Source organism: Arachis hypogaea, chromosome 13 (assembly GCF_003086295.3).
Source record: "Arachis hypogaea cultivar Tifrunner chromosome 13, arahy.Tifrunner.gnm2.J5K5, whole genome shotgun sequence".
NCBI lineage: Eukaryota > Viridiplantae > Streptophyta > Magnoliopsida > Fabales > Fabaceae > Arachis > Arachis hypogaea.
The window spans coordinates 139190725-139200329 of NC_092048.1; the positions used below are offsets into that span (position 1 = coordinate 139190725).

General features: G+C 34.4%; 1 pseudogene; it reads left to right on the forward strand.

Moving 5' to 3' along the window:
- The first annotated feature begins 3735 nt into the window (after nucleotides 1-3735).
- Nucleotides 3736-9409, forward strand: LOC112783449 (calpain-type cysteine protease DEK1-like; annotated as a pseudogene).
- The last annotated feature ends 196 nt before the right edge of the window (nucleotides 9410-9605 follow it).

Below are 9605 nucleotides of genomic sequence, written 5' to 3' on the forward strand. Positions count from 1 at the left end.
CTCCAGCGACGGAAGTGAGGTAGTAGCTAATTCCCCTCCACCACCTCCCTTCGTATGGTTGCGCATTTGACCTGATGGCGGCACGAGATAAGTATCACGTTCAATGCTCATGTATTTCGTGTTTATGATTATCGTTGAAAGTGCCTGAATTGTTTCTAGTTTGGTTGATTTAGGTTTGAATGCTGGTTATTTTTTTAGTTTCAATAATTATGATTAACTTTATTGCTGAAAATTCGTGAAAATTGATTCTTGTTTAGTAGATTTAGGTTGATTTGGAGTGCATTGTTTTTATGTTTAGTTGATTATAATTAACTTTATTGCTGAGAGTTTTTGAAAATTGATTCCTGTTTAGTAGATTTAGTTGGTTTGGAATGCTGGTTATTGTTTTTAAGTTTAGCTGATTATGATTAACTTTCTTGCTGAAAGTTCCTGAAAATTGATTCCTGTTTACTAGATTTAGGTTGATTTGGAATGTTGGTTATTGTTTTTAAATTTAGTTGATTATGATTAACTTTATTGCTAAAAGATCCTAAAAATTGATTCCTGTTTAGTAGATTTAGGTTGATTCTTGCTTGTAGGTTGTTGTTAGATTTTTGCTTAACAACAACGCATGTACTCAAAAGATGACCAATATCATCAAGCTGATATACAACCAGTCTTGGCCCAGCTACACGAAAATTCTCGCTGAAACCAGGAAGCATTGGTTTGAGAAACGAATGGTAATTACTTTCATTGTTTCTGTTTCAAACCTTTTTAGCTAGTTTATATCCTCTGTCTTGTTTAGTTAATTTTAAAGTTTCTTTGTTGTAGCTTCACTTTATATGGGATACTGAGTACGATCTGGCCATCTAGAAGATATTTGACCATAGAATGGGTCAACGGCTCCAGTAGATGCTAGATGATGTTCGTCATGGGTGGCCCAGTGGACGGACTGGCTCCGACCGGATATAAAGAAGGCCCTGTCAGCTCATTGGGAGACCGATGATGGGTTCAGGCATCTGTATCTCACCAACAGAGCTAACAGGGCATCGTCTAGATCGTTCAAGTATACCGGCAACTCGACGACCTTCATGAAGGCCAAAGTCAGGCTGTTATGTAGTTTTTTAATTTTGTTACTAGCTTCATTATATTCTTTTTTGCACATCATTACTAGGCATTCTAATCATTTTGTATTTCAATGGAACATGTATAGTTGAAGTCGTTAGACCGCGATGCCATATTGGCGGAGATGTTCAAGTACACCCATATGCTGAAGGAGAATAAAGCAAGATGTGCTGATCAGCGTCTCAGGACCATTATGTGAGTAAATATACATCTGATTATCTTCTGCTATAAAATTATTAGAGATTAACTGTATATATGTTGTACTAATCACAATAACTTGTGTTAATTACACAGGAGTCCTACACACAGAGACTAGAGGCCGCGACTTAGCAGTCTCAGCAAAGTGAGGAGGATGCCGCCGATGGCTCTACGGCTTCCGTCGTCAATCCCGATGTGGTTTGGCGCAAGACCGCCTCAACCATGTACAAGAACCGTGTATACGGGATGGAGTCGTTATTTGACAGCAGCCTCTGCACCTCTTTGAGGCTATCATCAGGCTCTGCCGCCAGTCGAGCTATCCAGTCCGAGGACGGCGTGAATTTGAGGCTGCAGGTGCAGGAGCTTCAATGCAGCCTTCACCAACAGGCTCATGAGTGTAACGATTATCGAGAGAGGTATCAGGAGATCTTCACCTGCGTGACATCTACAGATGAGCTCATACTGGAGTTTAGGGAGTCGATGGAGTGGATACAACGTATGAAGGCTTAGATGGAGGTGTACCAAGCCCAAATGCGCGCCGCTGGTATCGATCCTGCTGGTGGCAACACCACTACTGGTGGCAGCAGTTCTGCTAATGGCACACGAACATCACCGACTTTTGTGCCGCCAACTCAGTGCCACGGGGCTGACGATGACGACTACCTAGATCTGTAGATATTAGTTTTTTGTTTTATTGTTTCATTGTATGTATTTAATGTACTTGACTTTTAATTTATTTGAACATTGTATTATTTATTTTAAATAAAATTTATTCATTATTTATGAATTGACTACTAGTTGTGTGAAAAAATTTAAATTTAAAATTAAAATTAACTATTCATTTCAATTTTTTTTAAAAAATTGACATTACCGCCGAAATTACTGTAGTAATAATTCGACAGTAATAATGCACGAAACAATAATTTTTGGTACCAACAATACCGTCGAAAAAATTTGTGATTAACCAATTAATTTTCCTATCTGATTTTTATATGTACTTTGTTATCCAAATATTTATATAAATTTTAAATCAGATGCATAAATAATTTGTTAAATACAAAAGTTCTTTACAATTTATAAAAAAAATTATTTTTTGTTATTATCATCATTTTTTATAACATTTTGAGATATTTTTATCGTTATCAAAACTGATAGATATTTTTGTCAAGATATTTAAAAATTGGGGACGATTTTAATAGTTTAACCTTTTTAAAAATAATTGAAGTGTTTTAGATATGATAACAATTTTTCATAATGATTTATTTATAGTAAAGATTTCAATATATTATTATTATTATTATTATTATTATTATTATAAATGACTTTGTATATATTTGAAGAATATATTTGTTAACCCAAATCACAATGCATTATGTTAGGTTGTGTTTGTTTGCAAATTGTGGGCTGAATTGGAAATTGAAAAACTAAAATTTAGTATTATGTTTGGTGGTGATAAATTAAAGTTACCATTAATATAAAATTTTAGTTATTTTAATACTTTTAAAAGGTAAGAATACAAGAGTTTGAAAATTTTGGAGGTTTAAGATTGAAATTTTTAATAATATTCTTTTAAAAATATTCATTTAATTTTTGAATTTTAATTTTACTCCTTTTTAAAATAAATTGGGACATCTCTCTTTATATTTATTTTAAATTAAATAAAATACTAAAATATAACTCAATTTTATGTACCTTAAACCAAACACAATATAAAGATTTAATTAAGTTTCTTTTAATTTTTGTCCTACAATTTCAGGTTTTTTTTTTCAAATAGCCTTAAGGGCGTTATATTCTATTTTTTGAACTATTTATATAAAGACGTCTAAAACGTTTTTTTAAAATATTTTTTAATAATTAAAATTTAATATATGTAATTGATTAAATTGTATTATTTCTGTCAAAATTAAATCAGATAAATCGATTTGGCAAAAAATCGATAAATCAAATTTTAAATCATTCTAAACTGATATATTTTTTTAATAAAAACCACATGATATTTTTTTAATAAAAACCACATGACAGCACACAGAAAAAAATTAAGATTTAGAATTTTTAAAATTAATATATATAAAAGAGTATTTTATTATTTTTTATAATAAAAATATTGTAGTTATTTTTTATAAAAAATATTAATTTAGACTAATTTAAAATTTAATTAATCGATTTTTTAGCTAAATTAACTTATCTGATGTAATATTGACAAAAATAATATAATTTAATCAATTATATATTTTAAATTTTAATTACTAAAAATCATATTAAAAAAACATGTTTTAAACATCTTTATTTTTTTATTATTATAAATCCTCCGTACCAGAAGTAAAAATAACGTCTAATCTTTTACTATCCTGTAATGGTTTACTCTTTGCTGTCTCCTTTTCTTGTTTCTTTTTTATTTTTACTTTATTATAGTTCACACTTGATTGACACAGAGGAGAGAGAAGGGTGAGTAGGGTTTTAATCTTCACTCTTTTTTCTCCTTTTCCCCCTTTTCTGAATTCCTGAAACAATTTCCGAGTCTCACAGATTGTGAAGATACCCACAAAAGACACAAGCTAAATTCCAAAACTCCTTTTGTTTGCCCCAATTTATCATCATCATCATCTTCTTCTTTCTTTGCTAACCCTAACTTAGTGCACTTCAATTTTTACCCACTCTCAAACCCTAGCTATTCAGACCCATGACCCATTTCATCTGAATTCACCATCATGCTGCTTCCATTTGAGTCCACTACAGTCAAGTAAGTTCAACACCCCTTCCCACATTACCAAAGTTCATTCCTTTACTCTTTCATCATCATCATCTTCTTCAGTACTTTGTTTTTGCTAGCTTTTTTTATTTTAATTTTCTTGGATAATGTTGGAATCAGGTGCATGTGCGTTATTTGAGAGGGAAGAGGAGAGGCATGGAAGGGGGTGACCGTGGGCTTCTCCTAGCTTGCGTGATTTCGGGGACCCTCTTCTCAGTTTTGGGGTTAGCTTCATTTTTGATACTATGGGCTGTTAACTGGAGGCCCTGGCGAATTTATAGGTAATCCAGTTGAACTTGTTGGTTAAAGAAGGATTTTTTATATGCTTAATTAGCCTATTTGTGGTCTTGATAATTCATTTATGGCTCAAGATTGAGTCTTTCTCCCAAAATGCTGTTGAATTGTGATATGCCATATGATTGCTATTTTAGTGTTACTTGCTTAGAAACAGTTGAAAAGTTTACTGACATTGGATGCCGAGTGTTGTCTTCTCCAATTGCCCAATAAGTATGATATTCTTGGCTACATTGTTAAACAATTAGATCATTTAGGAAGCAGACATAAATTACGACCATTGGCGCAGACTTCTAATCGCAGGAAGGTTTTTATCTGGGTTTTAGTAATCTGGAGTGGAATAATAGTTGTTGCTCCCAATTCTAAAATGCTCTGCTGTATTTTCAGTTATGCTTCTTTTAAGTTACTTTTTGTGGGTTCTATTTTTGTAAAGTTTCACATCAGTTATTGATCGTGTTGAGAGTAGAGGTACTACGGACAGAATGGATGCAAAATGTAAGATGAGCTGCTTTAAATTCTGAAGTTTCAATGTCATATACTTGTGGTTATATTAGAGGAAAACCTTTTGTATTGAATAACATATTACACTAAATCAGATGCTTATCCAAATTTCCTTTCATTTATTTGTATAAGGAAAAGATTATCCTGCACACTTTTGGAGATTTCATATAAGACTCCTATGTGTTGCTTTATCATTTAATCACATTGTGCATACATGGTAACCCAAATTAAGGAAAATCATATTATACATTTGAGATTTTAAACATTATTGTTGTCATATTTACTTCTTTATTGGAGTGTTAGCCTTAGAACAATGACAATGTACAACATGGTGATCAAGTATCTAGTTATAGTATCAACTTCCTCCTTCATGGAAGGTATGCCCTGTAAGGATCCAGGCTTGTAGACTGAGCTGCTATTTCATTCACTTCTGTACCTGAGATAGGAATGCTCAAAAAATTGAATATCTTATCCCTTTTCCAATTTAATCTTCTTTTCTGTTATCTTTTTGCTTATATATTATTTGAAATTTGTAGTTTACATTGATAGTAGTTGATGTAAGTGGAACATAAGAATAAATACAGATTGAGGTATCTATTCCGAGTTGTATCTCTCTAGATATCCAAGGTTTGAATACTTTTAATTGGTATCTGCTACCACTTTGAGAAACTGAGTAATTATAACTCTTCTTTCACATGATCTATATGATATTCTTTTTAAATATTTATTGCAACCACACGATGGCAACTGGGTAATTGAACATGACAAATGTCATTTCTCTGGTTCTCTCTTGATTGACCAAGTGGTGAACCATAACATTATACAGATTTGATTGGTAGGAATCTAATACCAGTTCCAGAAACCAGATAAGCTATAACTCTTCTTTGATGTGATGATTTATGTGATCTCTTTTTGAAATATTGTTTGCAACCATGGGATAAGAACAGGGACAATTGAACATAGGTTCAAGTTTTGATCCACCTTTGAGTCTTTCTTTGTCATCTTATATCATACATTGTTTGAGAAGAAATGCAAGTCCTTTTTTATGGGATTAACCTATGCTATTTAAGTATCCTGAAGTTGTTTATATCTGTTATTTCTTTGTTTCTGTTTCCAGTTGGATCTTTGCTCGGAAATGGCCGAATATCCTGCACGGTCCTCAGCTGCATTTGCTCTGTGGCTTCCTGAATCTTTTGGCATGGGTGGTTGTTGTTTCTCCAATTCTGGTGCTTATCATTTGGGGATCCTGGTTAATTGCAATACTGGGTCGAGATCTGATTGGTTTGGCCGTAATTATGGCTGGCACAGCTCTTCTCTTGGCATTTTATTCAATTATGCTCTGGTGGAGAACCCAGTGGCAAAGTTCAAGTATGTATTTGCTGGCCAATTTGTTATATTACCAAACTATACTTTGTGTTTTGTTCACAACTTATGGCTTGTATGTTCTATTTAATGTACCATTCTACACTCTGAAAGTTAGTCAGAGGCTTTTGTTGCATTACTCGGTCGATTCTTTCCCAGGGGTGAGCTCTCACCAACTAGACATATTGGCAGCTGTTGGTGAACAATTGGAACCAAACGAACAAGCTTGGCAGTGGAATATTAATATGATTATGCCACAATGGGTAGTATCACATTAAAATGTTAGGGTTTAAATGAAAAGAAAAGTATGGGATTTCTATTAGAAAACAAGGAATATACAATATTAGATTGATGAAGAACATCAGAAATCATTCAAGTATCGATAGGTCTAGTTCTGTGACTGAACATGGCTTTTTGTTATAGTGTGTCAAAGTCATATATCTGTTGATAGATAGCAATAACGTTAGATTGAGCAAGTCTTTCATTTAATCCTACATAAAATATGCAAAGAACAAACAATAGGGAGTTTTGGCAATTTTTCTCTAATCTACACTTATAATTTCTTTGGGAATGTTACTTGTTGCTTTAATTTCTCTAATCTACTCTTATAGTTAGTTCATCTTCATTTTGGATATAAATATAATCATAGCTCATGTCCATATTTTCCTTTGACAGGAGCTGTAGCCATTCTCCTCCTCCTAGCTGTTACTCTTCTCTGTGCGTATGAACTTGTGCCGTGTATGTTACAACTGGTCCACGAGCATCTGACCGTTATTCTCCCTTCTGGCTTCTTTTTTGGAGTTTCAGCAATTGCTTTAGCTATCAACATGCTATTTATTTGCAGAATGGTGTTTAATGGTATGCTTTTGAGTCATTTTGTTCATTTAGAAGTGATTATCCTTATTATATGCCTTGATTGTATAGATATTGCATGCTGGTGTTCATTATTTTATAAATGATTTGATTCCATTTGTTTTAAGTTTCATTAAGTGGAAATCTTACCAGGTTTATTATTTGTAGGTAATGGCTTGGATGTGGATGAGTATGTAAGAAGGGCATACAAATTTGCTTATTCTGATCAAATTGAATTGGGTCCTGTGACATCTTTACCTGAACACCGGACCAAATGAGTTATCCTCGACAATCGAGAAGGTATGCTTTAGTCTTGCCTCACTTTTGACTATCCTAGGGAGACAAAGTAATTTTCAATGTTTTTCTCTGTCTTGACAGGGCTTCCCATCTTGTACTTCTCTATGTTGGCTCACTTTTTGTTCTGCTAGTATATTCCCATTTTATATGGCCTAACAGCAAAAGAGGCAAACTGGCTTGGAGCAGTTACATCAGTTGCTGTTATTATTCTAGGTAATTTAATCAGTTCTATTATTAGTTCTATCTATTTCTTTAGATGTTTCTTCTGTAGTTATTAGATTGATTTATTTGATTCATTCCTTTTCTTTTCTATTGTTTCCATGTAGACTGGAATTTGGGAGCTTGCATGTATGGTTTTCAACTTCTTGACAGTCGTGTTGCAGCACTATTTATTGCTGGAACGTCCCCGCGTGTTTCTTATTTTGTTTTGGAGTGCAATACTGGTTAGTGCCTTTAATTGAAACATATAACCTTTTATCCGAATTGCCATGTAGTGTGGTTTATTGATGTTGAATGTTGCTTCTCCCTGTTCATAGGTATATAGGGCACTGTATCAGTTATGCCGTTATGGCTACTGTGCTTCTAGGGGCCTGTTGTTTCTCGTCATTTATCAGTGAAAAATCCATTGGCTGCGAGGAGAGATGCCTTACAAAGCACTGTGGTTCGCTTGAGAGAAGGATTTCGTAAGAAGGAGCATAATAGTCATCTAGCTTCTCTGAAGGCTGTGGGTCAAAGTATGAAACGGAGTATTAAAGTAGCAGTGTTGAAGCTAGTAATCTTTGGTAAATGTCATTGAAGCTAACAGAGGTTTGGCTGCAGCCGATACATGCCAATTGGAATAATGCCCCATCTCAAAATGCCAGTTTGCCAGATGGAATAAATAGTGACAAGAGCATAGATAGTGGCAGGTCAAGTTAGCAATACGTAGCAGCTCATGTCGCCTCAGCTGTTCAGAGGCTGAGGCTGGAACGTCTTGTTGATGATAGAACTTTGGATCCCAATAATTCCATGGTGGTTTGTTCAAGTAGTGGTGTTGATAGCCAAGGATGAATCTAGCACATCAAACCTGCAAATCAGCAAACATTAGAATTGAAACTTAGCTCTTGCTTCCAAGAAAGGTTGAGTGACCCTAGGTTTGCAACTATGCTTAAAAGAAGTACAAGACAAGGTGATCGGGGAGTTGAGTACTCTATTACAAGATAAAGGCTGGATCCAAATTTGCTATGATGTTGAAAGAGAAAAGTTTAGAATTAGATCCAACTATTCTCGCATTATTACAGAGGGTAGTCTGACGCAGATAGAATCATCGTGACAATACTGATAATGCCAGTGTTGGCAATGCCGTGCCTAATCAAATTTCATTTTCTGAAGAACTGAGGTTGCATGGGCTGAAAAGTGGCTTCAGTTGTGCAGACTTGTATTGCATCACATTACGGGTTCTCCAGAGCGAGCATGGGTTCTGTTCAGTTCTTATCTTCATAGTTGAAAACAACCATTATTGGTGTATTTCTCCAAAAACAGCCAAATTCGTTAATGGAACCCACCAGCAGGTAAGTCTCGAGTCTCTTCCCAGAATAATTCCACTTTGGAAGCTTAATTTCTGTTTTCTTTATTAAAGTTATTTTGCGTTGCTAACTTGTGTAAACATAGCTGTGAATTTATTTTTCGCATCTTATGATGTTTAGAATCACATATTCATGCGTTTGGAGATTATGGCTCTCGTGGGTATGTGCATGCTCCTCATTTCTCAAAGTCATTCATAAGTTTTAGTTTTATCGTAATTTTGCCAAAGTTTTATTGGAGTACCTGGCATAGTTACCTGTGTATCTTTTGTGCAGCAAATCGTCTGTTCTCCTTGGATTGTCTTTGACTGTGCCTCTAATGGTGGCATGCCTTTCTATTGCAATTCCTATATGGATACGTAATGGTTACAAGTTCTGGGTTCCCCGAGTGAATTGTACGGGAAGTGTTGGAAATGATCGCATTTCTGGTACAAAGGAGGTTAGTTCTACCTACCAAGGGTGTCTTTCTGGTTGCTACTTAGTTGGTTGAGGTGGTTGACCATGACTCCTCCAGTTTACCCAACACACAAAAATAAAAATGGTTTTGGCTTGACATCCACCAAAAAAAAAAAAAAAAAGGAATTTATCAGATCAGTGATGCATATACTTACAATCTATCTTATTAGTAAACCGGGAGGTTCTAATTCATGCAATGCATTGCTTTGGGAGAAGGGTGTGATGCGATG